General features: G+C 46.4%; 1 protein-coding gene across 6 annotated transcripts in view; it reads right to left on the bottom strand.

Annotated features, from left to right (window-relative positions):
* LOC144763173 (amine sulfotransferase-like) overlaps window positions 1–13,495 on the bottom strand; it is a 292,072-nt gene extending 278,577 nt beyond the window's left edge. Inside the window, exons 1-2 of one of the 6 annotated variants that reach the window (XM_078648513.1) lie at window positions 13,342–13,495; window positions 3,940–4,128 (exon numbers count right to left, since the gene is read on the bottom strand). The gene's annotated coding sequence lies outside the window, so the exon portion shown is untranslated. Of the gene's footprint in view, window positions 1–2,714; window positions 2,909–3,939; window positions 4,129–4,359; window positions 4,430–13,341 lie in introns of those variants that run through there. The other 5 variants (XM_078648514.1, XM_078648515.1, XM_078648518.1 and 2 more) reach the window with 5 other exon arrangements.
* Between the last annotated feature and the right edge of the window lie 13,216 nt (window positions 13,496–26,711).

The following is a 26,711-nucleotide window of genomic DNA, read 5'->3' as shown; positions in this document are numbered from 1 at the left end:
TGAGGTTGAAACAACACCTGCATTGCAACTAACAGAATAGGACTATTCTGAGAATAATACATCTCTAATCCAGTTGACCTTATTAGACCTTTGTCGTTCGTTGATCTTCACACATACGCCCTTGCAATATCTTTGTTTTTATCTGTTTTATGTGTGATCTCGTGACAGGGAGCACCTTTGCTCTTTGTCCTGTTTTGGATGATGATCAGAAGTTCTAGAAATTATTAAATACACTACTAAAGTCATGAATGATATCTGACGGTGTATCATTACATTTGCTGTATTAGTAATTACATTGTTGTTGGAAATATTGAAATGCTCTGCACTGACAGCACATAGTAAGGCTACCTGTATATTGAGCATGATTTTGTGACCCATTGTTTCTTATAATCATGTTTAGCAACCTTCCCTTTGACATATTGGTGTCTTTTGCACTTGTTTACTTTTTACTTCAAGTCTGAATTTAGTACTCACATTGATAGTATGGAATGCTTAAATCATGTGCCATAGAGTAAGCTCTTACACACTGATTTTCTGCAATGGCTTATGCAGTATACACCAAGGGCTCTATTTTGATGCCGGTTGAAAAGCCTCCGACCTGGGGTTAGTGGCTTTCCTTTTTTATTTTTTTTTGGTAATCCTCATATACCATTATTGGAAGTCTTGATGGGAGACTGGTAACCTTGGCGCTATTTGGTCGTCCTGATCCGGCCCTTGTTGTTATAATTGACCAATAGCGGGATAGATAAGCCTGATCCCTCAAGTAGCCACTGCTTTCCCATCCATACTCCGTTTCGCAGCTCTACTGGCGCCCCGTGATACTTTGGAGTCAAGGGAACCGGCAAGGCCCCAGATAAATCATTGGAAAACCAATCATCTGCATTGCCATGCCTCGAGGGCCGCCCAAACTTTAGCGAAACCTGTGGGATCACATGCCATGTCAGACTTGCTGGTGAGAATGATTTGTCGTAAGCAGCATGGGAAAGTAGGGGGATTGGGTCCTTCCAGGCTCTACATATTTCGCACCTTGCAAGAAGAATAACATAAAAGACGAATTTTGTAGAGGGGTAATTTACATTATAGCCCATACTTAGCCCCGACAGGATGGTGGTTGTGGTTATTACCGTGGGCACAGAGAGAACCTCTCCCAAGAAGTCATTGATCTTCCCCCAATAGCCTTTCAGTTCGGGACAGTCCGCGAACATGTGGACATCGTCAGCTTCAGGATAGCTACATCTCGGGCAACAATGTTCTAAATTGGTGATCTTCGCTAATTTCTTTGGGGTTATATAAACCCGTTACATAGTATACAGGTGATTTCTTTTTAGCGTCGCAGGTTTAACTACTGATTGTAGAATAGCAAAGGAGTCAAGCCACCAGTCTCTGAGATTAATGATATCCGTGGTTAACTTGTTATTCCGAAGTTTTTTTACCTCAGATTCGGTTACATCATCTTCCTCGAGCAGCGATGTATACCAATATGCGATTTGGCTCTTCCACCTTCCTCTTCTGGTTACTGCGTCAAATTTGGGGTTTGGAATTTTATTGCCCACGCTTCTAGTTGACCACCAACCAGATAGCTGGTAGTATTTAAACCTGGTGAGTGATCCCCCTGTCAGATTAAAGAGCGCTTCCCATGTTAAAAGCTGTGCTCCTTCCTGTAGGTCCCCCCAGCATTCCAGTCCTGCCAACTTCAATGGTCGAGACAGTTGGTTGTCAAGACAAGCTGGTGTCCCAGGAGAGTCCCATATCGGGGCCTGTGCTGCGTAGTAGGGGATGTTAAGCTTCTTCCTGACAAATGCCCAGTTTCTAACAGCAGTACCCAGAATCTTGAGCCTGACCTTCTTGAAGAACTTTGGGCCCCCGAACTTAAACAAGAAAGAGTCCTGTCCCTTGGGGATATCCTGCAATAGTGCTAGAAATAATACACCCATGGATGATTGATCAATTTTACCAGCCATTAGTCTGAAATGTTTAAAGTGGAAGGCGTGGCAATAGACAGATAGGTCTGGGAAGGCTAGCCCTCCAGTCTTTAAACTTCTTCTAAGCTTTTTCCAAGTTATTCATGGAGCTTTTGTGTTCCAGATAAAGGATCCCAATTTCCCTTGTAGCTTCTTAATTGCTGTCAATGGAAAGGATAAGGGTATTGAATTAAATAGAAAGGTGATCTTAGGGAGGATAATCATCTTAAGTAATTTCCAAAGATGTTTAAGGGGAGAGATGACCAGCGATGGAGTAGGGCCGTGATATCTTTTATAACCCTATCTAGATTAGTGGCTTTCCTACCAATATGCGGTTAAATTGGGTTACCACACTGCATTTTAAGCTATTTCTTAAGTGGATTTTATTACATGAAAGTAGAGTCTGTAAAATAGTATAAGATTAACTCCTGCGAAAAGTAATTCATTCTGTTCACCAACCGAACTTACTGTGGACTTTTCGACATGTTAGGATAAGAAAGGTTAAGGTAACGGACAGATCAGCGTGCCCTTAATAAACCGCGAGAAATCTCGAACAGTTCTGCTTTCTCCTTTCGGCTTGAGCTCTGGTCTTACTCTCCACAAACGTTTCCTCACAAAGCGGCCCGTATGGCCTTTCCAATAAACCCCAGCTCCCTCCCTCCAGTTAGATCACCCTATACTATAGGGCCTATAGTGACCTCGCGCCTCGGGTGTACTGTTAGGTCAGTCGTTTTAAAGATAATATTGCCTTACCCTGGTCCAGCAGGTACAGATTCCTCGTGCAGGCGCTGGGGAATTCGTACCGAGCAGAGACCAAAGGACAGAAAGTTGATTCACAGCGCTACCTGAGCAGCAGCACGGTTTGTCTGCCAGCGAGCCCGCTCTTCACTTATCACAAACTGACCTCACGAAAAGGTTATCCATATGTGCGCACGTGACTTTATACTGCTATCTTTGAACTACCTTTGGCCAGGGTGCGTTAGTCAGTATGTGTAATATTCCCTCATTTGTGACTGTGGCCGCAGCGTCGGAGCTGATAATAATGCTTTATTACAACTGTAGTTTGTTGAAAAATACGTCTCTCAGGCTGGGTCGGTAGGTAATCATTCTTTGGCCGAATACAAATAACATGTTAAAATTACACTCTCATTGAATGTTTCTCCCACCCGGACATTCCATCAGCGAAATGTGTGCAAGCAATTCAAGCCTAAAATGAGGAATTACCACAGAAAATGGATGAGAAGAAAACACTGATTCCCATTGAAACTCCCGATTTGCTATGGACTATCTCACAAAACTGCGATACTTCTGCACCTGTGGATTTACCAATCCCAGTGGTACTAATGATTCCGGGTTTGGGAATATCTCGTTGGTATGCTCCCAGCTCTCATCATTGTACATACTCTTATGGTCAATACCAATTTGCTTTAGTATCATTGAAGTGAATTTATAGCGCCTTCTAATAAGTGAACAGAATAATGTCCACATCCTTAAGTTAGGATTGAAGATACATTCTGATGAATATCATTCAATCAACAGTCACAAATTGGAGCGATTTCCACATTTAAATTGGAATACGTGTCCCCTGCTTCTACTCTATCAACACTTGTTGATTACGTCACATCATCTATGAACACATCAGTTGATTTAATGCAAGTCTTCCTCTGTGCTAAATTCTGTTTGTCATTCAAACGTTATTTTATTTATTTATGTATTTATTCATAAAGTTTTATATAGCCCGAACAATATCCCAAGGATATCTGAGCGCCTTACAAAAGTATGGAAGGAAAGCAATAAATGCAGTAACAACATCCGGTACGAGTAAAAACAAGAATAATCGCTTAATTATTATTGCACTATGAATGGGTCTACGAGTAATACAATAAACCAATAAGACAGAAATTAAAACGGACTACTTCATGATTTTAATCTAGCATTTTACGTGTGCATTTAATGTATAAACGTGTACATTACTCACCGAGGATGACAAGGCACTGGTATGTTGTTTTCGTGCAGTTGCTTGAAAAGAAGCCGATGTGAACTGAGTTAAAATATAAAAACGTGCCAAAACTCTGGCTCGCAGAGGCTGTTGCCCAATGCGGTTCGAACGTCAGTAAAACAGGTTGACAATGCCTTATTCCTGCTGGCTCGGTCTTTATGTTGTGTCCTGCAACGTAAAAAAACGGAGCAGTTCGCTATGATCTCGCAAGTGAAAGCAGCTCTTGAAGTTGAATACAGGTCTTGAACTGCTATTGAAATATTATTTTTCCCGATTGAGACCGAAGTGGAAAAAGATAAAGCTCAACCCAGACCCTACTAATTCTAAGCAAAAAAGAACATATTCAACAAGGTGCATAAAATACTACTGAAAATGCGATACAAAATAGAATTTCAATACCTTATTCCTGTAAGCTAACTTTTTATGTTGTTTTCAGCAGCCTCATAAACTGAGCAGTTCGTTACGATTTCATAAACAGCTTTTCAATATACCGGGGAAAAAAATCTGGCATTGGTATCTAGGTGATGTAACAATGAGGCAAGTCCATACCTCACCCCAGCGAGGCGTGTTTTCACACAAGTATTTCCAATACACGAGAATTGCTCTATCATTTACTATGAATTTGTCACTTACACTAAATTAAACCAGATTGGTTCAAACTTCAGAGTGAGATAAAAAGTTGGAGACGGGGGGCTTGGGGGGGGGCAGCCGACCGCAGGGAGGTCCCCACCCCCGGGCTGATTGGGAGGGGCTAGTGGGGGGGGGTTGCATCAGGGCACCGGCCTTGGGCTGGTTTTGGGCTGGTTTTGGGCTCCCTCGGTTCCTACTGGGGGAGCCCAGCTATATATCCCTCTGGCCCCTCCTCCCGGCCACCATTTCAGGTTGAATGACCTGGTGGCCGGGAGCTCATTAGTTATATTGGAAATTTTGAAATTTTGTTATCTAAAATATTTGAATTTTGTGTTTCCTTGTCATGTCTGGCGAGGATTACCGTGTTCTTGAGGCGATCCGCCTTCTTAGTGAGGCTGGACGCCTGGACCTTGTGCTAGGTGACGTGCCTGGAGCGGCGCGTCCTCGGCGGCAGGCCTCGGCGCGTGTGGCGGCGGCGGTCGCGGCTTGCGCGTCGCCGAAGAAATCTCGCCGGGAGGGGGTAAGTGAGAGGGGCCGCCCGCGCTCTAGAAGAGCGGCCCCTGGTACCGTGACGCATGCGGGGGGGGGAAACTGATGCGCCGCGCGAGGCAGGATTGGAGGAGGGTGTGGTGCCGGCTCCCCTGGTGTCTGTGGGGCTGCCAGTGCGGTCGCTTTCGGTCCCCGCTGCCAGAGGCAAGCGGGCCGGTAAGCGCGGAGGCAGGAAGCGCTCGGCTTCTGCCTCCGTGTTTCCTGACACAGAGCAGTTGAGTGTCGGGCTGGCGGTTGGTGCGCATGCGCACGTTGACGTTTTCGCGCCTCGCGCTGACAGTGAAGTTGTGTTGCCGGCTTCTAGGCTGGATGGCCCGTTTATTGATGTAATGGAATTCGGGGCTTGTAAGTCTGCTGGACAGGTGGCACTTCAAGTTGGGAGTGAAGGGACTGGCGGTGCACGTTTTTCGACGCCGGCCCGTGCTGTTGGGGGTTTTGTACCTGCTGATGATGTTGCATGTGGTGCAGTGCAGTCTGGGCAAATGGTGTATGGGCCTGCTTTTGTGCCTTATAGCCCCCTGTTGTTTCCCCCCCCTGTCTCAACCCGGGGGGAGGTTTTGTCGGTGCTCAGTGGTTCTGTGGGGGAGGGGGAGTGGGCGCAGGTTGAGAAGAGGGCGGGGGCAGGTTTCCTGGGGCAGGGGGCTGATCGTGTTTTGTTGTGTGCTCCGCAGGACGTTTCTGGGACAGGTGGGGGGTTCATTGAGCCTTCTATGGGTGGTTCTGTTAATTTACCTTTGCAGGAGAGTGGCGATAGGCAGGTGGGTGCTAGATCCTGGGAGGGTTTGGATGTTTTTCCCTCATGGGCAGAAGGGGTCCGTGATGCGGGCAGGGCTACACCCATCCAAGGGACTGATATGCTGAGTGGTTTTGGGGGCACTTTGAGTTTTCCAGGTTTGCCTGTTGGGGGCAGATCGCTGGGGATGAGGGAGCAGCCCCGCTCTGATATCCAGCAGAAAGGGCAGGGTGGACTGGCATCGGGACCTGCGTCTCAAAAGGTTCAGGAGTTGTTGAACTGGAGTAGTGGTGGTGAGGACGTGGAGCCTTCCCCTCCTCGGGGGGGGTTGACGGTTCGATCTACGGGGTCTGTTTCTCTGAAGGCTGGTCCAGTGCAGTTTAAGGATTCTAGTTTTTGTATGGCTAGTGGTGTTGATCAATTTGGCCGTTCTGGTAGTAGGGGTCCCGGCACATCAGTTCAGCCTTTTTCTTTGCAGGTCAGAGAGCGTCGTGGAGAGGCAGACTTGGTAGGGTGGAGTGCGGCCCAGTTACACCGAGGAGAAGGGAGGGTGGAGCCTGGCGCGGCATACCCCGTACCGGCGAGGGACCCCGGCGCGGTCAACGTAAGCAGGTCAGGCGCGACCTCGTTGGCCCCAACGTCTTCCTTTCAGGATCTCGGCGCGGTCGGCAGAAGCAGGTCAGGCGCGTCCTCGCTGGCCCCAACTTCTCTTTCTACAGGTATCGGCGGGGTCGTCAGAAGCGGACCCGGCGCGTCCTCGCTGGCCCCATTGTCAGGTCCTCTGGATATCAGCGGGGTTGGCAGAAGCAGGACCGGCGCGTCCTCGCTGGCCCCACATGTTTCTTCTCATCCACAAAGGGATTCATCGTTGGTTAAGCTGTACAAATCTGGTCAACGTTTGGGGGAGTACAGACGGGTCCAGTCGGCTCCCCCGCCTACAATGTCAGTACGGGCTGGTAAGGCCCGGGTTGGTTTCAGAAGTCCGGCAAAGGTGTTGGATACTCCTCGGTTGGAGGAATCTTTGGTTTTAGATTATGATGAGGAGAGCCCTGAGGAGGGCGAGATACGTGCTGAGGGTACAAGGGGGGGGCTTTTTCACGCTTCTGATGATGTTTTACAGGCACCGGTGGTGGTGCGTCCGAGAGCTACAGTTTCCAGACCAACTCGAGAGAGCGGCCCCGTGGTGAGGGTTCCTCGGTCAGGCGTTGATGTTGAACAGATGACATGGAGAGAGAGGCCGGCCCAACTGCCTTTATTGAATCCAGGTGAGCTTGCTGGGCCGCGGGACAAGCCATTGATGGTTTCTGTTGGAACGGGGGGGGATCCTCCTTCAGAGGGTGTGGATCTTAAGCTCCACAAGGGTCGTTATGTTAAGGATCAAGGAGTGGGTACGAGTGACGGGGGCGTGGGTTCTAAGGTGGATTCCGGGACTGTTACGGAGCCCATGGAGGTAGGTAAGGACCCCCCACACAGCAAGGAGCTTAAAATAAAGAAATTGCCTTACATGGGCGTCACAAAACCTTTGGGCGCTCATTTAATGCTGTCTACTAAGGAAAGGATTTGGAAAGGGGAGTACGTTGAATTATTGAAGCTTTTACATAGGGAGGTTAGGTCTAAGGAGGGGTCTAAGGAGGAAGAGTATGAGTTGGCCAAGCGCCCAAAGGTTCCTTTGACCATAGAAAACTGGACAGCGGCCTTTCTCATATACGCTAGTGTGTATTGTGAGAAATTCCCTGAGCGCTGTGTGGCACTTTTTAAGTATATGGATGTGATCAGGAAAGCGCAGATTACTGGCAGTGGTTATGCCTGGTCACAGTATGATGAGGAATTCCAGGCTCGGATGGCTTGGGATCCTGAAGCGAAATGGGGGGAGTTGGATAATGACTTGTGGCAACACACTATGGGAGCCTCGGCAGGTGGTAAGACGATTTTCACAGCTAGTGGGTATCAATTACCTTCACGGCCCTTTCAGGGTAGGCCCACTCGGGGAGGGGTGGGTGCAGCTGCGTCAGTCCAATCTGCCAATGGGACATGTTGGGATTTTAACAGAGGATATTGCCCAAGAGAGTATTGCAAATTTCGTCACGAATGCTCCCAATGTGGTAAACCGCACCCACTGTCCAAGTGTTGGGGGCCTCGGGTTACAGGGGGTAGGCAGTGGTCACAACAGACAGCCAATGCCCCTGCTCCTGCACAGCAGCCTCAACCTTACAGGGGGGGGAAGAACACTTCTGGAACTGGGCCCAAAGGCTCATACGCCAGTTAATCCTTTTCACTTGGCTGTGGCTCTGAGGGGCTACGGGAATGTCGAGGCTGCTAAGTTATTGTTGAATGGTTTTCAGGAAGGTTTTCGTTTGGGTTACACAGGGCCGCGGTTGCGGCGGTGGTCAAAGAATCTATTGTCGGCCAATGAACATCCAGAGGTGGTGCAAGACAAATTGGATAAGGAAGTGCGGGAGGGAAGGATGGCGGGTCCTTTTGATGATTGGCCCTTGGAAAATCTTATTGTCTCCCCAATTGGTGTGGTGCCTAAGAAAGAGCCTGGGCAATTTCGTTTGATTCAACATTTGTCATGGCTGGAGGGCTCATCAGTTAACGATTTCATTGATGGTGAGGCTGCTTCAGTGTCTTATTCTTCAGTGGATGTGGCCATGGCCCTGGTTGTATCTGCCGGCACTGGTGCGGCAATGGCAAAATGTGACATCAAATCGGCATTCCGTTTATTGCCTGTACATCCTGGGGATTGGGATCTTTTGGGGATTCAATTTCAGGGGAAGTGGTATGTGGATAAGGCTCTACCAATGGGTTGTTCCATATCCTGTGCGTTATTTGAGACCTTTAGCACATTTCTCCAATGGTTTTTCACCGACACGTCAGGACATCAGCTTGTGACTCACTACCTGGATGATTTCTTTTTTGTAGGTGCTCCCAATTCCTCAGCATGCCAGAATGCTTTGCGAACATTCCAAACTCTGATGGAATTTTTAGGTGTGCCGTTGGCACCGGAAAAGACAATGGGCCCCTGCGCGACCATGTCTTTTTTGGGAATCGAGATTGATTCTACTGTTATGGAGGCACGTTTACCAGTGGATAAAAAAGAAAAAATGTTGGACCTCTTACATGTTATGTTGAACAAGGCAAAGGTGACAGTGAAGGAAGTTCAGGTGCTGCTGGGCCATCTTAACTTTGCTTGTAGGGTGGTCAGGGCAGGTAGAACTTTTTGCAGGCGTTTGGGTAGAGCTCTGTCTGGTCAGTTTTTACCTCACCATCACGTTCGCTTGTCAGCAGGTGTTAGGGAGGATCTGCGGATGTGGGTAGCCTTTCTGCACTCTTTCAATGGCATTCCGCTGTACAGAGAAGAGAATTGGATTTGGGACGTCCACATTTTTTCAGATGCTGCAGGCAGTGATGGTTTCGGTCTTTACTGGCAGGGCAGATGGTGTGCTGAACAGTGGCCTGCTGCGTGGAAGAACGGAGGCAGGAGTATTGCCTTCCTGGAGCTTTTCCCTGTGGTGGTGGCATTGACTTTGTGGGGTCAGGAGCTTTCTCACAAAAAAGTGCTGTTTCGAATTGATAACAAGGCTGTAGTGGACATTATCAATCGGCAGTCGGCCAGGGATGCTCACATCTTGAAGCTCTTGCAAGTCTTTGTGTTGGGGTGCTTGACGTATGACATCAGTTTTAAGGCCTTACACATTCCTGGGGTGGACAATGACATTGCGGATGCTTTGTCTCTTTCACAGTGGGAGAGATTCCATGGGCTAGCCTCGGAGGCGGACAGGACGCCGACCCGCATGCCGGAACATCTGTGGACTGTAGGCGAGACAGGGTTTTGCAGCTGGTGGTAGGTTCGCTTGCAGTTTCCACTAGGACAGCGTATGAATTGGCCTGGAAAGAGTTTTTAGAATCTGGGGCCGGCTGGCGCGCTCCGGGCTGGAGACGATCTGAAGATGTGGTACAGTTCATTCTTCACTTGATAGACAGGGGGCTGACACGTGTGACGATTGCTGGAAAATTGGCTGGTATTGCGTTCATGGGCAAATTGCTGTGGGGCTATTCTCCTTCGGCAGGGGAGGTGGGTAAGCGCATGCTAGAAGGTTGGTCTAGGGAGAGGGGTAGGGAACATATGGTTCGCCGACCTTTGTCTTGGCAGACGTTAACCCGAGTTTTGCAGGTTTTGCCCTCGGTTTGTCTGAATGGGTTTGAGGTTTGTCTGTTTTCTACTCTTATGGTTTGGATGTTTTTTGGTGCTTTCAGAGTTTCTGAGTTACTGGGGTCGAAAGTTACTTTTGGGGTGGGGTGGGAGAATGTTCGATTTTTGGAAGCGGGGTTGCACGTTTGGTTGGCTCGGGCAAAAACTGATCAACACAGCAAAGGGAGGGGCATCTGGCTGGAAGCTTCTTCCCCTCCTGAGACGTGTCCTTTGAGGTGGGCTAGGCGTTTGCGGGACTGTTCGGGGGCCGCCTTTGAGGGCCCTCTTTTTCGACATGTGGATGGTTCCAGGGTGACGGAGTACCAACTGCGCATGGTTTTGCGTAAAGCGCTGCGCTTCCTGGGCTTGGATGAGACACAGTATGGTACGCATTCTTTCAGGATTGGGGCAGCTACAGAAGCTCATAACAGGGGTTGGTCGCAGCAAGACATTATGTCTTTAGGGCGTTGGTCCTCCAACTGTTTTAGGCGCTATGTGCGTACTGATCCTGTTATGGCGCCTGCGGATGATAGTTTTTCTTGAGTTTGATGCTGCTTTTCTTTTTCAGGTTCAGTGGCCGGCCCCTGTTCGACTGTCATGACGATCTGGATAGTGGGACATTCCTTCATTAGGCGCGCGGAAGATCAAGCTATAAGAAGCTATTTTGGTTCCACACTTGGTTTTAATTCTCGTCTTTTTAATGTTGTATGGAAGGGGAAGGGAGGTATGATCTGGAGGGAGCTTATCCCGGCCTTGAATTCTTGGTTGGTGGGAGGTATTTGTCCTGACGTGCTGCTCTTACACCTTGGGGAGAATGACCTTTGTGGGGTGAAAGGGGTGGTTTTATTGAGAGCGATGAAGAAGGATCTTTCTCTTATTCGTCAACAATGGGCGGGTTGCCATGTTTTATGGACAGAATTGGTCCCTAGAAGAACCTGGAGGGGTGCGATCAAGCCTAGGGCGGTTGATAAGGCGCGAAGGAAGTTGAATCTGGAGGTTTCCCGTTTTTGTAGAGATCTGGGTTTTGGGCGGGTGTCCCATAAGGACATCCGTTATGACAATGTGGAATTCTTTCGCGGCGATGGTGTTCACTTATCTCGTATAGGGATGGATTTATATCTCTTGGAATTGCGAGAGGTGCTCTCCAGGTGTTTGAAGATTCAACATTTCTTGGGTTGAGGTTCTGGTTCCTTGGTTGGTCGGTTTTGGGGGGCAGAAAGAGAGGAGGGTAATTCCTTCCCCCTCTTTTCTGGGTGGCGGGAATTGGGCGTTCTTGGTCAGCAGGGACATGAAGCTTGTTGGGTTTTTGCTAAAGTTGGGCTATGGCTGGAAAAGTTTAAATAGTTGTTTCGTGGGGTGGTTACAAGGTTTTGGGTAATGTAAGTTGTTGGTGGGTAAGTTTTGCAATGTGATGTTTTGCCGTGGGTTGGGATGATATTTAAATGATTATCAGGTTTTGGTATTGTTTGAATTGTAATTATGTTGTGCTGGGTGGGGGCGGGGTTTGTGACGTGGTAGGGGCGGGCCTGACGTTTGGGGTTGTAAGGTAACATCTTATTTAGTGAGGACTAGTTTTGTGAGGCGGTTGCCAGGTTGGTATTGTTGTAAATATGCACCTGTTTCAATAAAAGCGGCCTTTTGCACACTTTCAATTTGTCTGGTGTCTGCTCACCCCCCCTCACCCCTCCCTCCCAAGGGGGGCTTGGGGGGGGGGCAGCCGACCGCAGGGAGGTCCCCACCCCCGGGCTGATTGGGAGGGGCTAGTGGGGGGGGGTTGCATCAGGGCACCGGCCTTGGGCTGGTTTTGGGCTGGTTTTGGGCTCCCTCGGTTCCTACTGGGGGAGCCCAGCTATATATCCCTCTGGCCCCTCCTCCCGGCCACCATTTTAGGTTGAATGACCTGGTGGCCGGGAGCTCATTAGTTATATTGGAAATTTTCCCTCCCTCCCTCCCTATTCTCAGTTAGGTTTTTTCTCTTCTTTTCCCCGGGTCTTTTATTTATGCATTTATTTATTTATTTTCATTATTTATTTGTTTTATCTTCCATAATTTTAGGGTCTTTTGTCGGAACAGGTGGATATGGGGTAACAAAACATGTTGTTCACTGTCGCTTGGAACAGGTGCCGTGCGGGAATTGGGCGTTCTTGGTCAGCAGGGACATGAAGCTTGTTGGGTTTTTGCTAAAGTTGGGCTATGGCTGGAAAAGTTTAAATAGTTGTTTCGTGGGGTGGTTACAAGGTTTTGGGTAATGTAAGTTGTTGGTGGGTAAGTTTTGCAATGTGATGTTTTGCCGTGGGTTGGGATGATATTTAAATGATTATCAGGTTTTGGTATTGTTTGAATTGTAATTATGTTGTGCTGGGTGGGGGCGGGGTTTGTGACGTGGTAGGGGCGGGCCTGACGTTTGGGGTTGTAAGGTAACATCTTATTGAGTGAGGACTAGTTTTGTGAGGCGGTTGCCAGGTTGGTATTGTTGTAAATATGCACCTGTTTCAATAAAAGCGGCCTTTTGCACACTTTCAATTTGTCTGGTGTCTGCTCACCCCCCCCTCACCCCTCCCTCCCAAAGTCCAGCGTGCCGGGCTCCTCAGAATCCCTCCAGCTCCCAGTCAGGTCACGTGTCCCATCCCATGTTACGAAACCCCCAAAAAGTTTGGATTCGTGTTTTTTGCAGATGAAATTTATTTGACTAAAGAAAAAAAGATATATTTTTAACCATCACATGTTCGCAAAAATGAAGCACTTCTGAAGGATTTTCAGAGATTGAAAGGCTCTTGGAAAACACGAGTCTCTGGAGTTATGCCGGCTCATAAAACGTGCATAGCAGGCATTCCTGGGTTTCTTATTACTGCAGAAATGTTGACTCCTTGTTTCTTAGTTGCATGCATTGTATGATACTTTAGTTTTACCGTATTACAAAAATGTATTTAATAAAACATCTGAACTAAGAAAAATAAATATGTGCATACGTTTGCATGACATACGTTAATTATGAAGAATACATAGACATTTGCACAGTGTAGCATGTGCAATAACATGTTTGCATCGGCCAGCTTGTCCAATTGTCGGTGCACTATTAGTGTACATCTTCAACAGCACGGGGGCAATCCACGTAATACGGAAATGCTGCTAAGATTTCTCAGTATGTCATTGTTTCAAGAGCCGAAAGCATATCGAATCTCGTGACACCGGTAACTAACGGTGTGCACGACACTCTCGCTCCTCGCGCCTCGTGAGTACTGTTAAGTCAGTCGTTTTAAAGATAATATTGCCTTACCCTGGTCCAGCAGGTACAGATTCCTCGTGCAGGCGCTGGTGACTTCGTACCGAACGGAGAACAAAGCACAGAATGTTGATTCACAGTGCTACGTGAGCAGCACGGTTTGTATGACAGGAAGCTCTTCACTTATCACAAACAACTGACCTCACGAAAAGGTTAGCCAGATGTGCGTACGTGATTTTCTATTGCTATCATTGAACTACCTTTGGTCAGGGCTCCCTTGCGTTAGTCATCATCATCATAAAACTTTATTCGGTTTTACAATGAGAAAACCATAAAGGTCACAGTGAATATACATATTGCTTAAAAATATACAATACAAAGTACAAAGTTCATATCTTTAAAACATCGAAAATGTGCGAAAAAATGCGACATATGCAATAGATAAATTTCATTATTTCACTTAAAAAAAGAACACACAGGAAACATACCTCAAACAATGTGTAACTCTACCCCCTTGAGTGACTAATTTTCTAAGCAGGCCCTGGTTCTCACTAGTGATTTCAGATACTCTACAATAAAACTTATACAGTCAGATTTCAACAACTGCAGATAAAAAAGTGCTTGGCGAACCTGGTTACAATTAAGCCTCTCTAAAAGGGGGAGTAAAGAAATTTATAGAGAAACATGAAGTGTAGCAGATCCTGTGGAGACAAATTGTCGCAGCCACAGGGTGCTAACACCTGACCCTTGCTACACCCTTTTGGCACCGCAATTAAAAGATGAAAGAAATCAAGACGAAACCTTGTGAACAGAAACCGACAGTGTTCCCAAACGGTATGGCTCTGTAAGTGGGTGGGTTTTTAGTGTCAGAAATTTACGAACACTTGGTTTGCATAATTCACGATCATCTCTTTCCAACTTCCTCATAGTGATAAATGCTTCTTTGCCCAGTTCAACGTCCTTTTTTTTTTGGTTGAGGGTTTTAAAAAGAGTTCTGGTCGACCCATCTCTGTGAAACGACCTTTAACGTACTTCAGCCAGGGAATTCTAGACATATGATCCAGGGACATACAGTCCATCAGAATCTGCTGAGTTAGTTTTAATACTTTGTTAGGCCAGCACTTAAGCCAGAACACTAAAGGACGCAAAGGAAAGATATCATATAGGAAAGGGACCCCCAGTCCTTCATGGGCTATCAAGTTCAATAAACCAGTTGGCATTCCCAGCAGGCGCTTAAAAAAATTATTTTCTACCACCTGCAGCGAATCTGCCATGGTATACCCCCACACTTCACTACCATAACATGCGGTTGACACACCCTTCGCCTGATAAATTTTCAGCATAGCTGCAATCGGGCGCTTGGCCATCTTAGCACCAAGCTGAAGATTGCCGCAACTGTTCGTGTAAGCTCCCCCTTCTTCCTTTGAATAAGGGGCCCCCACTTCAGGAGCTCATCCAACACTACCCCCAGATACAAAAAGACATGTGTTGTGGGAACCTTCTCAGAACCTACTGAGAAGGAGTACATTTTCGTTGACCGAGACCCTACCTGCATAATATAGGATTTTGCATTACTGATCATTAGATCTCTGGACAGGGAGACCCCGACCGCCCACACCCGGAAAGTCAGCCCCCTTCGATACCATGGCCCCCTCAAGCTCATTAATATATAAATTAAACAGGAAGGGGGCCAAATACAGCCCTGCCTCACCCCTCTTTCAATATCAAATTCCCTAGAGACCCTGAGATTCTGTGCATATCTAATATTTACTTTAGTGTCCATGTGCAGATCCATCAGGAAGTCCACGATGGAGGCCTCCACCCCCATGGCCCTCGTGGACTGCCACAGTTTGACCCGATTAACGCAGTCAAACCCGACGATAAGTTCATGAAGGCCATGTAGATCATGCCTGGGCGGGCCATTGTGCACTTGCCAAGGATCAAATACAAATTTAAACATTGGACCACCGTAGACGTCCCCGCACGAAACCCATATTGGGTATCGGTGATAATGTTGCGTTCCTCTGCCCAGGAAGATAATCTTTGCAATAAAACCCCTCCCACCACCACTACAGAATCAATGAGAGAGATGGGACGGTAACAATGTGTACTATTTCGGTCCCCCTTTTTAAACACTGGCACAATGGTTGAGATTGCTCATGTGGCGGGGCTAGCGTCCCTGGCTGCTGGTCCAGAATGATGGATCCGATTAAAAAAGGTCCGGCATTCCTGACTCTATCTCTGAGATCTCTGAGATCTCGAAGACCATATGGTCAGTATTTATTGATTGGGATGGTTGGTCATAGTGACCCATAGGGCCCTTAAAAATGAGTTGAAAATGTGCCACCTATTCCTCTTCGGAGATATGGGAGCCAAGGGTGTTATTTGAATCCTCAGAGAAAAGGGGTCTATTAACAATGCCCCAAAACCGTATACCATTCTTCAGGGTACTAGACTCCAACAGCTCCCTCCATGTCTCCTCCTTCAACACTCTCTTGCATATGGCTAGGGCCAGCTTATATCCTGTTTGACAGGCCCGTATATTCATGAGGTTCCTTGGCACCTCTTTCAAGGCCTCCTTTAGCTTACGTGCTGCCTTCGAGCAACACGAATCATTCCATCTTGGGGTAGGGTTAAAGACTCTACTAGCTAGGGCCCTCAAAAGTTTGCCTACTTTGCGTGTGATGGAACTAAAAGCACTGAGAACATTTCTTGGTGAACTCTCTGGTTAAACACAGAGAGCAAGTTCAGTTACACATGAGTCCCTCACCTACCTATAAAAAGCATCTGGATCTATCTGGGACCATTTGAGACGGCGCCCACCATCTGTAGGTCTCGTGACTCCCTTTCCCCTACCCCTAGGCTTGCTAGATAAAAGCACGCCACAGAAATGTACACAAAGGGGATTGTGGTCGCTGTAACCTATATCTTCAATAGCGAACCTCTGGAAAAGGGACTGAGAGGTTGAGGAGACTAGAATATGGTCTATAAAGGACCCAGTCCCTCTTCCTTTAAATGTTGGAATCAGGGTTTTACTATTTGGGGCAGAAAGTGACATCAATGACAGTAAGTCAAATTCGTTTACTAAATTATTTAATTCGTCCCCCTGTGCTGAGTGTTCAAAATGAAACCCCCTCATTCTGTGACATCCCATATATCCCATGTTCATGATCTTTGGGTCGCCACAGGGATGGATATTAAAATCTCTCAACACCACCAGGGGGTGTAAGCTTTGGTCACTAAGTTTCCCTAAATAGTGACTCGGCTGTGTGATGTTACCTTCCTTTTTACTGTTTGGTGGGTTGTAAAAGTTGATCAAGGTCTTTTTGTTGTTCCCCTTCTTGAATGTAATGGCCTGTAGGCCCTGTGCAGTGGAGGGGCAGATTTGTACCAAGCAATCAATAGCCAGGGAGATATAGATAAGCAAACCTCCTTTGGCTCTACCACTGATTGAAGGGGCAGCAGGAACAAAGTGACATTTGAAGCCCTCCAGATTACAGTTCACTGACCAGGTCTCTTGCAGGCAGATTACAAAAAATTGCATAATAAACTGATGCCACAAAGGGTCCTGGAACTTGTCTGCCAAATCTGCTATGTTCCAGGATATGACATTGCTGTCCACCTCGGGGGGTGTCAACTCAATTTGTGGTGATGGAGGGGGAATCGCTTGCAGTGTCTCTAGCTCAATCATCTGCGTCAAGTTATCCTTCTGCTGGTGCTTTGGCTATATTATAGCTATATTATAGACACATCCGAGGTATCCAGTCAATCGCATTCTTCCAGCCCCGATAACATAGAAAATCTATTGGCTAATGCTAGGAGAGGAGGCGCGGCAGAATTAGAGTGGGGACCCCATAGATGACCTGTACCGTATGGTGGTTGTGGATACCCATAGTTATTACCTGCAGGGGGTTTATATGACCATCTAGCTTGTAAGGGTTCCCTATCTATGTTCCCTATTTTGTACCCATGAGGTTCCACTCTATAGAAGAAACCCTGAGGGAGTGCCTGTATTATAGACCCATGAATTGACTGGCCGACATGAGCAACACCCGATAGGATTCTTTCAGCTACAGCTGCCTTGTTAAAATTGACTATAACACAATCACCACCTCCCATCTTTTTTGAACTGCCAACCCATTCTACTCTACGTATCATGATAATGCTGCGTTCTACCCTAGGACCCACAGGGGTATTAGCTGTTAGCCAATGAAGTACCTTATTCTTCAAGTTATTATAATCTTCATTTGTGCCTGGGCGGAGAGGCTGAATATTACCCAGGACCACTACATATGAAGTGGATTCTGGTGGGCGATGAATAGTGGTAAGGCTCTGACAAATTTCCCCTGTTGGCATCACAGTGCCATCTGAATGGCCTACAGTACTTTGAGAAACCTGCTTGTACAAAGGCACTGCCTGAGATCTACTAGGGGTTTGGGCACCCCTTTGACCGTCTGTCTCCCTGTGGACTAACTGCACTGCTAGTCGCTGTGCAAGCAGCGAGTCTGCATGAATTATGGTAGAATTTTTAGACGTGCCTAGACCTGGATTGACTGCTGGGTCTTGTTCACTTGTAACCCCATGATTTGTGCAAATATCAGTTTGGGCCCCCCTGCAAGACTTCTCTCGATCACTATCTGCCTCTCCAGAATGGGGCTCAATTTAGCATACAACAGTGTGGTCATTATGTTGTAAAAACCCTTGGTGACCTCTGTATCTAAATTTGGGGCTACCGTTTTAGGCGCCAAAGGTTTATTTGGAGGCTTAGGGGCCGGGTCATTTTTGATCTTTTAGCTTTACCCCAAATAGTTTTAAGTTTGCGATTTGTGCTCCCCTGGGCAGTAGGTCGACTGGACTGGAAGAACGGTTGGGTTATTGTAGGACTCAACAAGTTAGTACTGTCCTTCCCTCGAGGTAAAGCAATACTTCCTCTTCTATCAATTATAATAACTGAGGGGAGAGATCTGTGCGGGGGCTGAAAGAGCACTGAGGGGGGGATTTAGTTTACAGGCAATAAGCCTTCAGTGGCAGCAGAGGCTATGGGCCACCCGTGGCACCTGTTAGAGCAGACAAATGACGATTCAACCTGGGGCACACTAGATCTCGGTGAAGATGGACACAAACAGTTGGTAGGTGATCTAGAGAGACGTCTGTTTACAAGCTCGATCTCTTTATCAATGACAGCGACTGCTCTCTGCAAGAAAGAATCCATTGTGGTAACAGTAGTGACAGTAGTAGAAGAGTTAGCCAAAGATTTGGCCCCAATAGACCCCGTCTGAGCCTTTCTCCTCCCCATGTTTTTAAGTGGCTTTAGTAATATCACAGCAGAGGCAAGCTCAAATATATAGGAAAAAAATAAATAATAATTTAACAGTAAGCATATAAAACATGAGAGGTGCTTCTTGATTGGGTTACAGTCTTAATATGTGTCCCACACTTAGTTCAAGATGAGCTTTCCTCCCAAACATAACATTTTAAATGCCAATATAAAATGTACGAGTCCCTAGCAGTGTCCAACCGAGACTAGATGGTAAGTATTAGATCAAGTTTTTGTTGTTGTTTTTTTAGCCAACTCCCCTTTGTATTCTGGGACTTGCTATGTGATATGACCGTGTGATTAAACGAATCAGATGTGCACCATTTATTAATTTGTTTTAAGTGTTTATACATGCCAAAGATTTTATAATTCTGGAGCCTTTTTTATCAGATCGTTTCTGTTTCCCGAAGACTGTAACCTCCGAGTGCCTGCCGATTAACTCTCGGGACTCGCCATAGGGTCTAAAGTCTCTCCATAGTGTGTTAACTAAAGTAATAATTTAACCTGCAGACTCGGAGGGAGAGGCTGCATTCATTCGTATCGCTGAAGCCCTCTAATAACTGACAAATCTCAGTGTGCAAAAGTTGAAGTTAACTGGTGTGATGAAAGTGCGCATATAACAAATCCCAGCAGACCTCTCCTAGTGAGCAGATTTTTTGGCACAGGAGCAAGAGGGTATATCTTCTGTTTCACCACTGGCAAGAGATATTTCCCAGAAACCGGGTTAGCTGCAGTTATGGGGAATTAATTTAGTTGCTCTTGCGCGTTACTAGCAGCAGCGCCTTCATTTGTAGCGCTTGTTATTTTAAAACTACCCGTTTTATCTTTTTTGGTAAAATTATTTCTTGCACTTATGCCCTGATTTTAAATACTTGGCCACGCATACCCCCACCTCTGACAGCTTACCTGCAACATAATTGGAAACTCACCGCTTTTTGCGGGTCCTTTGCCACAGTCTCGACAGCGGCCATACTGGAGAGGGGCAGATTTGGCGCGTCCCAGTCCGCTTTCTGTGTCTAAAGGCGAGTACATAGGCAGCCATGTCTGCGCGCAGCGGTAACGCGCAGCGGGGACGCCGTACTGACGCCGGAGTTACGCCAGAGTTCAGCCCGTCTGCGCCCGTCCGCGCTGAGGACGGGCTGCAGGTCGGGCTGGACACTGTTTATACTCCTTCCCCTCCTGACAGGATACCCAGGCTTTACTCAAGATCTGAAATCCTTGCTTTAAGACCTGTATCCCAGCCCTGTCTACATCGCTATTCGCCTGAGGGGATCCTGCACTACTGTAGGTGCAGGGCCTGCACGGCCCTTTTTGATTCTTCCCGTAATCGATGTGTAGCATCTTCTTTCCCGCCCAAACAACTTGATTCGCCCTCCAGATCAGGTTTTTTGATTAATGCCCGTTCGCTTATTAAGCATAACGTCGCCTTTCACGATTTTGTTGATGAGCGACAGCCGGATTGGGTGTTTGTTACGGAAACATGGGCCTCCGATACCGCAGGACATGACCTGATTCTGGCCATTCCTGATGGCTACTCTCTTTATAGACAGGACAGATCGCGGCGCAGAGGAGGAGCCATTGCCATTCTTCTTAAATCCTCCCTCTCTTGTTTTACTAAATCTCTATCGATGCCGTCAGATAGGTTCGAAGCGCTATACTTTTGTATTACCCTTTCCCCATCAGCCTCTTTCACTGGGATTTTGATTTATAGGCCTCCCGGTCCCAGAGTTAGTTTCCCTTCAGAATTACTGACACTCTTGGAACCCTACTTGGGGAAAGCGGCTTTTACTATTTTGGGTGATTTTAATTTTCACTTTGATGAGGTCAACTCAAAGGATACAATATCGTTGGTCGACTCACTAGGCGCATGTGACCTCGCCCAACTTGTGAGTAGTCCCACCCATAAGGCCGGGCATATACTCGACGGAGTATTTTCTAACGATGTCAGGATTTCTACTGGCCCTCCGTTACCACTGGTTTGGTCTGATCATTGTGCCGTACCAGTGGTACTTTCTCTTCCTGCTTCAGGAATTACTAATACTGGAACTTCCCCATTTATTCTTAGGAGAAACTTTAGGAAAATATCGGATGAGGCCCTGATCCCGCTTGTCTCTACCCCCGAATCTTTATTTTCTAAAGACGTAGCTGGGGCAGCTCAACACCTGATGGATTCGATATCTATGGCAGTGGAACAACTTGCCCCTCCGTCTCTGCGCTATGTCGCACGTCGAAAGCCTACGTCACCTTGGTTTTCTGATCAGTTGCGACTCCTGAGGCAGAAAGTCAGGAGTAGTGAGAGAAATTGGAGGAAATCTTGGGACACCAATGATCGGGAGGCTCACAAGTCCGCACTGCGGGAATATATACGGAGAGTAGTGATAGTGAAGCAGGATTATTTTTCCAACCTTACCAGCTCACTGTCCTCTTCCAGGGAGCTTTTTAGAATTGCTGACTCCTTATGCTCCCTGCAGCTCCCAGATCCCGTCGTTAGCTCGCAAGAACTCTGCGACAACATCTCTGACTTCTTCCACAATAAAATTCTTGACATCCACGTATCTTTGGAAGCTCACTGTCATGCCTTGGATCAAAGTGTACTGTCTGACATTTCTAGCCTTGATTCCTTAGGTACAGTTCCCTCCTGTTCCCTTATGGACTTTCCATCTCTTTCCTTGGACGGACTGAACCTGTTGCTTGACAAGACCAAATCTGCTTCCCCCCTGGATCCCCTACCTCTGAAAAAACTCAAAGAGTGTAGGAATAGCCTTCTTCCTCCTATGCTGGAGGTAATGAATATGGCTATCTCCCAGGGTTCTTGTCCTGCTGTGTGGAAGAAGGCGATAGTAAAACCTCTCCTCAAGAAGCCGTCCCTAGACCCGGCCTTATTGAAGAACTTTAGGCCCATTTCCCTCCTCCCTGCCCCTGCCAAGATGCTTGAAGCACATCTGAATCTTCATCTGTCCTCCTTCCTTGAATCATCTGAATACCTTGACAACACGCAACACGGCTTCAGAAAACACCACAGCACGGAGTCCGCTCTCACTTGTGTGGTCAATAACATCCGACTCAAAGTGGACTCAGGCCAAACCGCGGTCCTGGTTCTGTTGGACCTCACGGCCGCGTTCGATACCCTTTCCCCGGCCATTCTTACATCTCGGCTTAGGGAAGCTGGTGTCAGTGGACCGGCCTTGAGTCTCCTCAATTCTTTTTTGTTGGAAAGGGAGCAGAGAGTTATGCTCGGGAACCACCTCTCCCCTGCTAAGTCATTGCAGTGTGGGGTGCCACAAGGGTCGGCTTTAAGTCCGACCCTGTTTAACATCTATGTGGCTCCCCTGGCAAGACTAGTAAGATCACAGGGGATGGAGGTGGTGTCCTATGCAGATGACACCCAGATCATGGTGTCACTGGCTCACTCTTCTTCTCTCGGAGATATTGCATGATTTTATTTGCACGAGGCCTGGTACGGAGACCATTAACATTCCAGGATATCATATTAAGCCTACTCATAGTGCTGAGAGTATAGGTTACTTTGTGAGACTGTCAATTTATGTGGATTCATATTGTTTTGCCAGCATTGAATAAAAACATTTATAGTCAAGAACTTACAGAAATAAAACGATTGGAGCTCATTCAGGAGTGTATATTTTTTCCTATTTTTCTTGCGCCCCTCCACCCCCCCGTGTCCTGCCAAAACCCCCCCCCTCCCCTGGGAAACCCTTGTACTCACTAACCGGAAGTTTCCGGAAGTAAGTGCCCCTAGCTCTTCCCCGACCCCCCCTCATGTGCCTCTTAACCTTACGCAATATCTCGCCTCAAATATTATTGCATGGTTTGCAAGTGTATATTTTATTCTGAGTACATAGATTTATTTTATTTATTCATTTATTTATATTTATTTATTTTTTTCTATTTTTTTCCCTTATTTTCCCGGTTCCTTGTCACTCATGTTATATTCCCTCCTTAGTAGATTCAGTTGTTATATCCTCTGCTTATCTTCCTCTGGCAAAGAACTCTTTTTTTTTTTATTGGTTTATTTTTTTATTTTTTTTGCCCCGTATTATAAGTGTTTAAGTGTTTGAATTATGTGAATTGTATGCGTATATTTTATTGTGATTAGTCCTTTTTTTTTTTTTTTTTTTTTTTCCTTCTCTTTTCTTTTCATTTTTTTTAAGCCTGAGCTCATAAGAGTAGTCTACAAAGCAGGAAATTGCAACTAGAAAGAGGCTTTGATAGGTTGAAGAGTTGAAGAGTTAAGTGTAGTTTGCAACTGCTCAGCTTGCCCCCCTCTCTTTCCTGCTGCCAAAAGACAATAAAAGTTCATCTGCGGCCTGCACTGATCTAATGTTGTACATTTTATTGTCCAGCATTATCTTAAGGGATGCGGGGAAACCCATCTGTACAGTTGCACCCATTTTACGAAAGGCATCCATTCTTCGGCCTAGCTCCCACTGTTTGTCTAGGGTAAATCTGGACAAATCTGAGCGAATCTGGAAGTTAAAGCCTTTGCATGTTAATGATTTTTGCTTTAACGCTATGTTTAGGATATGCTCCTTCAAGGAGTATGTATGGAAATTGACGAGTATTTTCCTGGGTTTGACCCGCTGCGGGTTGCGCCTGAATGGATCTCTATGGATACGTTGAATGTCAGCCGCTAACTCTTCATTGGAATGCGTGAGATTCAGAGATTCTTTTAGTAAGGTGATAATGTAGCTCTTGATGTCAGTACCTTCGCTGCCTTCAGGAACATTCAAGATGCGTATATTACTTCGTCTTGCATTGTTTTCTAAAACCTCCATTCTCTCCGATAAGGCCTGATCTTCCTTTTTTAATTTCGAGATGTCATCCTGGGTGCCCTCGGCCCGCATAGAGATTTGCCCCACTGTTTCCTCCAAGGCTTGGGTTCTCACCGACAGGCTACCTATTCTTTCATCCAGAGACTCACAAAAGCTCCTTATTTCTCTCTGATTAGAGGCTGACTCAGCAAAACCTTGCTTTATCTCCGCCGATAGTGCTGCAAACATCTGTTGTAGAGAGGCTGCTGAGATTGGTGCTGAGTTAGAACCTAAGGCGCCATTTACTTCCTGACAGGGGACAGGATTATCGCCCTCAGAATAAGAGGCAGGTTTAGTGATCAAAGGGGGCTCAGAAAATATCCCAACTTCAAAGTTGTCTTCTATATTGTCCGGGATGTTTATACTGAGAGGATGATTGCAGCTGTCTTCTGAAACTAAGGGTGGAATTGCTTCCTCTACTCTCAGCGCGGTGTCTTCCATGACTAGACCTGCTAGGTTTTTGAGAGGAACTCCAACCCCGTCCAGACACAGATTTTCTACAGGCTGCTGTGTGTCAGTGAAGCCAAGAACTGCCTGTTGAACCTGGATGTCTAAAGAATTAACCGGTGCTGTCGCTAAGGCCGAGCCTTGATCGATTGTGGTCATATCTCCAGACTCTAGATTAGTGGAGCTATCCCCCTGCTGATGTTCTTTACCAATTTTCAGGACTTGAGGAATAGCCTTGAAATATGAGCGCAGAGACGGGGTAATCTTAGGGATAGAGGTAGGAAGTGGTTTTGCTTTTCCGCGTTTTCTCCCCCTTTTTGCTTTAACTTCAGTGGAGAGGTAAGATGAAGTTTCCTGGTCTGAATACGACTTTGCAAAGTTTTGAGGGCTCTCTTTAAGCTCAGATATCCCCTTCTCAGCTTTCTCCTCTATAGTTTGCAGCGCACCTTTACCCCTCCTTTTGCGCGATGTGCTAACCCCCACCAAACCCTTGGCTGCGCTCTTACCTTTCTTTTTCCTGTCAGGTCCTACAGCGTTCATGTGAGCCAGGGATAAGTTAGTACTTACAGGATCACGATCACCTCTGCTAACCTTTACCTCTTTGGTACAATTATCGCCACCGCTGACTGTAGAGTGCTGACACCAAACACTTCCTTTTTGTCGTAGCTTACACTGCTCAAGTGGGAGTCCCCGTGGAGGCTCCGAATCTGCCTATTCCTGCGGAGCTCCAGGGCGGCTTGTTTCCAGCGCAGCAGTACCGGTGTAGGCTTCTTGCAAAAAGGGCGTTCACCGCTGCGTACACTGCCGCTGTTGCTGACCTCGATCTCGCTGCTCACCTCCCCGGCTCCGTGGTGTACGCCCTCCTGGGCTCCGCGGCGCACGTCCTTCACAATACACATCAGGCTGCGGCTTTGATCGTACGATCGTAGACCCTCGGTTCTCAATTCCGCGGTAAGCGTCTGAAATTCACTAATAAGCGCTGTTAAATGCGCATAGTATCCTTAGTTGGAAAAAACACTCATACTGGCGAGCTGAACACGATGATTTGGCACTTGAGAGCAGGAGACGGAGCGGAGCACTGCAGCAGTCAGCCGACTGCCGCCATGTTTCCCCCAACAGTTATATTTGTGGTGTACACTCCTGGATTTGTAGGGTTGTAGGGTGGGAAGATAATCAAGTAATAATTAATTAATAATTCGTTAATACTTAATTATGTAATCTTTTATTAAATATTTAAATTGTGTTATGCTTATTCATTTTCATAACATTTTATTTAAGATGTGGTTTTAGGTGAGGGTTGCTAGGTTTGTAGGGGGTATCAGGTGGAAAGCTAAGTAATGCATAAATAAGCATTCTCTTTTATTAAAACATAGTTATTACATTGTTTATGAATTTCATAAACTTGATAATTGTTGTTTATTTTTTATATATTTTATGTTAAATAATATTATATACCTTTAGCGTTTATATTTTTTCTAAATTAATATGGTTATTCAAGTATCTAATGTGTTTGAAGTGAAATAGTTTACCTACTGTTGCTTAGACTGGCGTGGGAATAGTAAATCTTGCTACTCTGAAGTCCAATGCTTTCCATACTTTTGCACACCCTGGAGATGGAATTTTACCCTCCAAAGTCCAACTCTTTCCCTATTACTGCACAAACTGGAGTGGAAATAGCACATTTTACCACTACAAAGTCCAAATATTTGCCTTCTGTTGCTTAGAATGAAGTGGAAAAGTAAATGTAACCCCTTCAAAGTCCAACGTTTACCCTACTGGTGAACAGACAGGAGAGAGAATACTAAATGTAGCCCCTCCGAAGTCCAATGATGTCATTGTTGCACAGACTTGAATGGGAATAGTAAATCTTATCCCCTCAAAGTCCAACGCGTTCCCTACGGTTGGGCAGACTGGAGTGGAAATAGTAAATTTTACTCCTCCGAAGTCAAGTGCTTTCCCTACTGTTGCACAGACGGGGGTCAAAATAGTACATTTAACCCCTCCAAAGTCCAATACTTTCGCTACTGTTGCACAGACTGGAGTGGGAATAGTAAATTTAACCCTGACAAAGTCCAATGCTTTCCCCTCTGTTGCACACCCTAGAGTGGTAATAGTAAATTGAATCCTTCTGAAGCTCACTATTTTCCCTACTGTTGCACTATTTGAAGTGGTAATAATACATTTAACCCCTTAGAAGTCATACAATTTCTCTACTACTGAATGAACTGAAGAGGGAATAGCATATCTATTACTTCCACTTCCAATACATTTCCTAATATTGGTTAAATATTATTTTTCTTATGTTTGTTTCCAATGTTTTAAATGTTTTATACTTTTTGTAACTGTGTTTTTTGTTATTTTATTTCTCTATCTTATTTATTTGGTAAATTATTTAGGCCCTTCTTATGATGTTGGGCGGACTTGCGAACACCCGACATCATTGCGGGAAAGGATCCACCCAACCATGGGTCGGCGGTTCTGCAATCCCAATTAGGATGTGTCCGCACATAGTGTGGTCAGAAACTTCCATTTTCCAATGAGAGTTTGTGTAGTGGCTGAAAACACCTGCAGCACAATCTCCCATTGAAAAATGGAAGTTTGTAAACATCCATGCACACTGAGTGTGTCTCATGGTGCCTGCCACACGGTGCAGGGCTGTTGGGGGAGGCATCAAAGGTGCCCCCATAGGCTGTATGCTTAGGGCCTGAGGCAAAGGGGGCCCTGCTAGGGACCCCTAATGTCGCTTTCTGATAGCCTTTCAATATAGGAAAGGCTGGCATGGAATGGCTGTCGCAAACCAACATCATAATCCCAAAGGCAGAAACACCGTT

The sequence above is a fragment of the Lissotriton helveticus genome, chromosome 6 (genome assembly GCF_964261635.1).
Source record: "Lissotriton helveticus chromosome 6, aLisHel1.1, whole genome shotgun sequence".
In the NCBI taxonomy this organism is placed as follows: domain Eukaryota; kingdom Metazoa; phylum Chordata; class Amphibia; order Caudata; family Salamandridae; genus Lissotriton; species Lissotriton helveticus.
The sequence above is the reverse complement of the archived record's forward strand: the minus strand, read 5'-3'. Positions and strand labels throughout refer to the sequence as shown.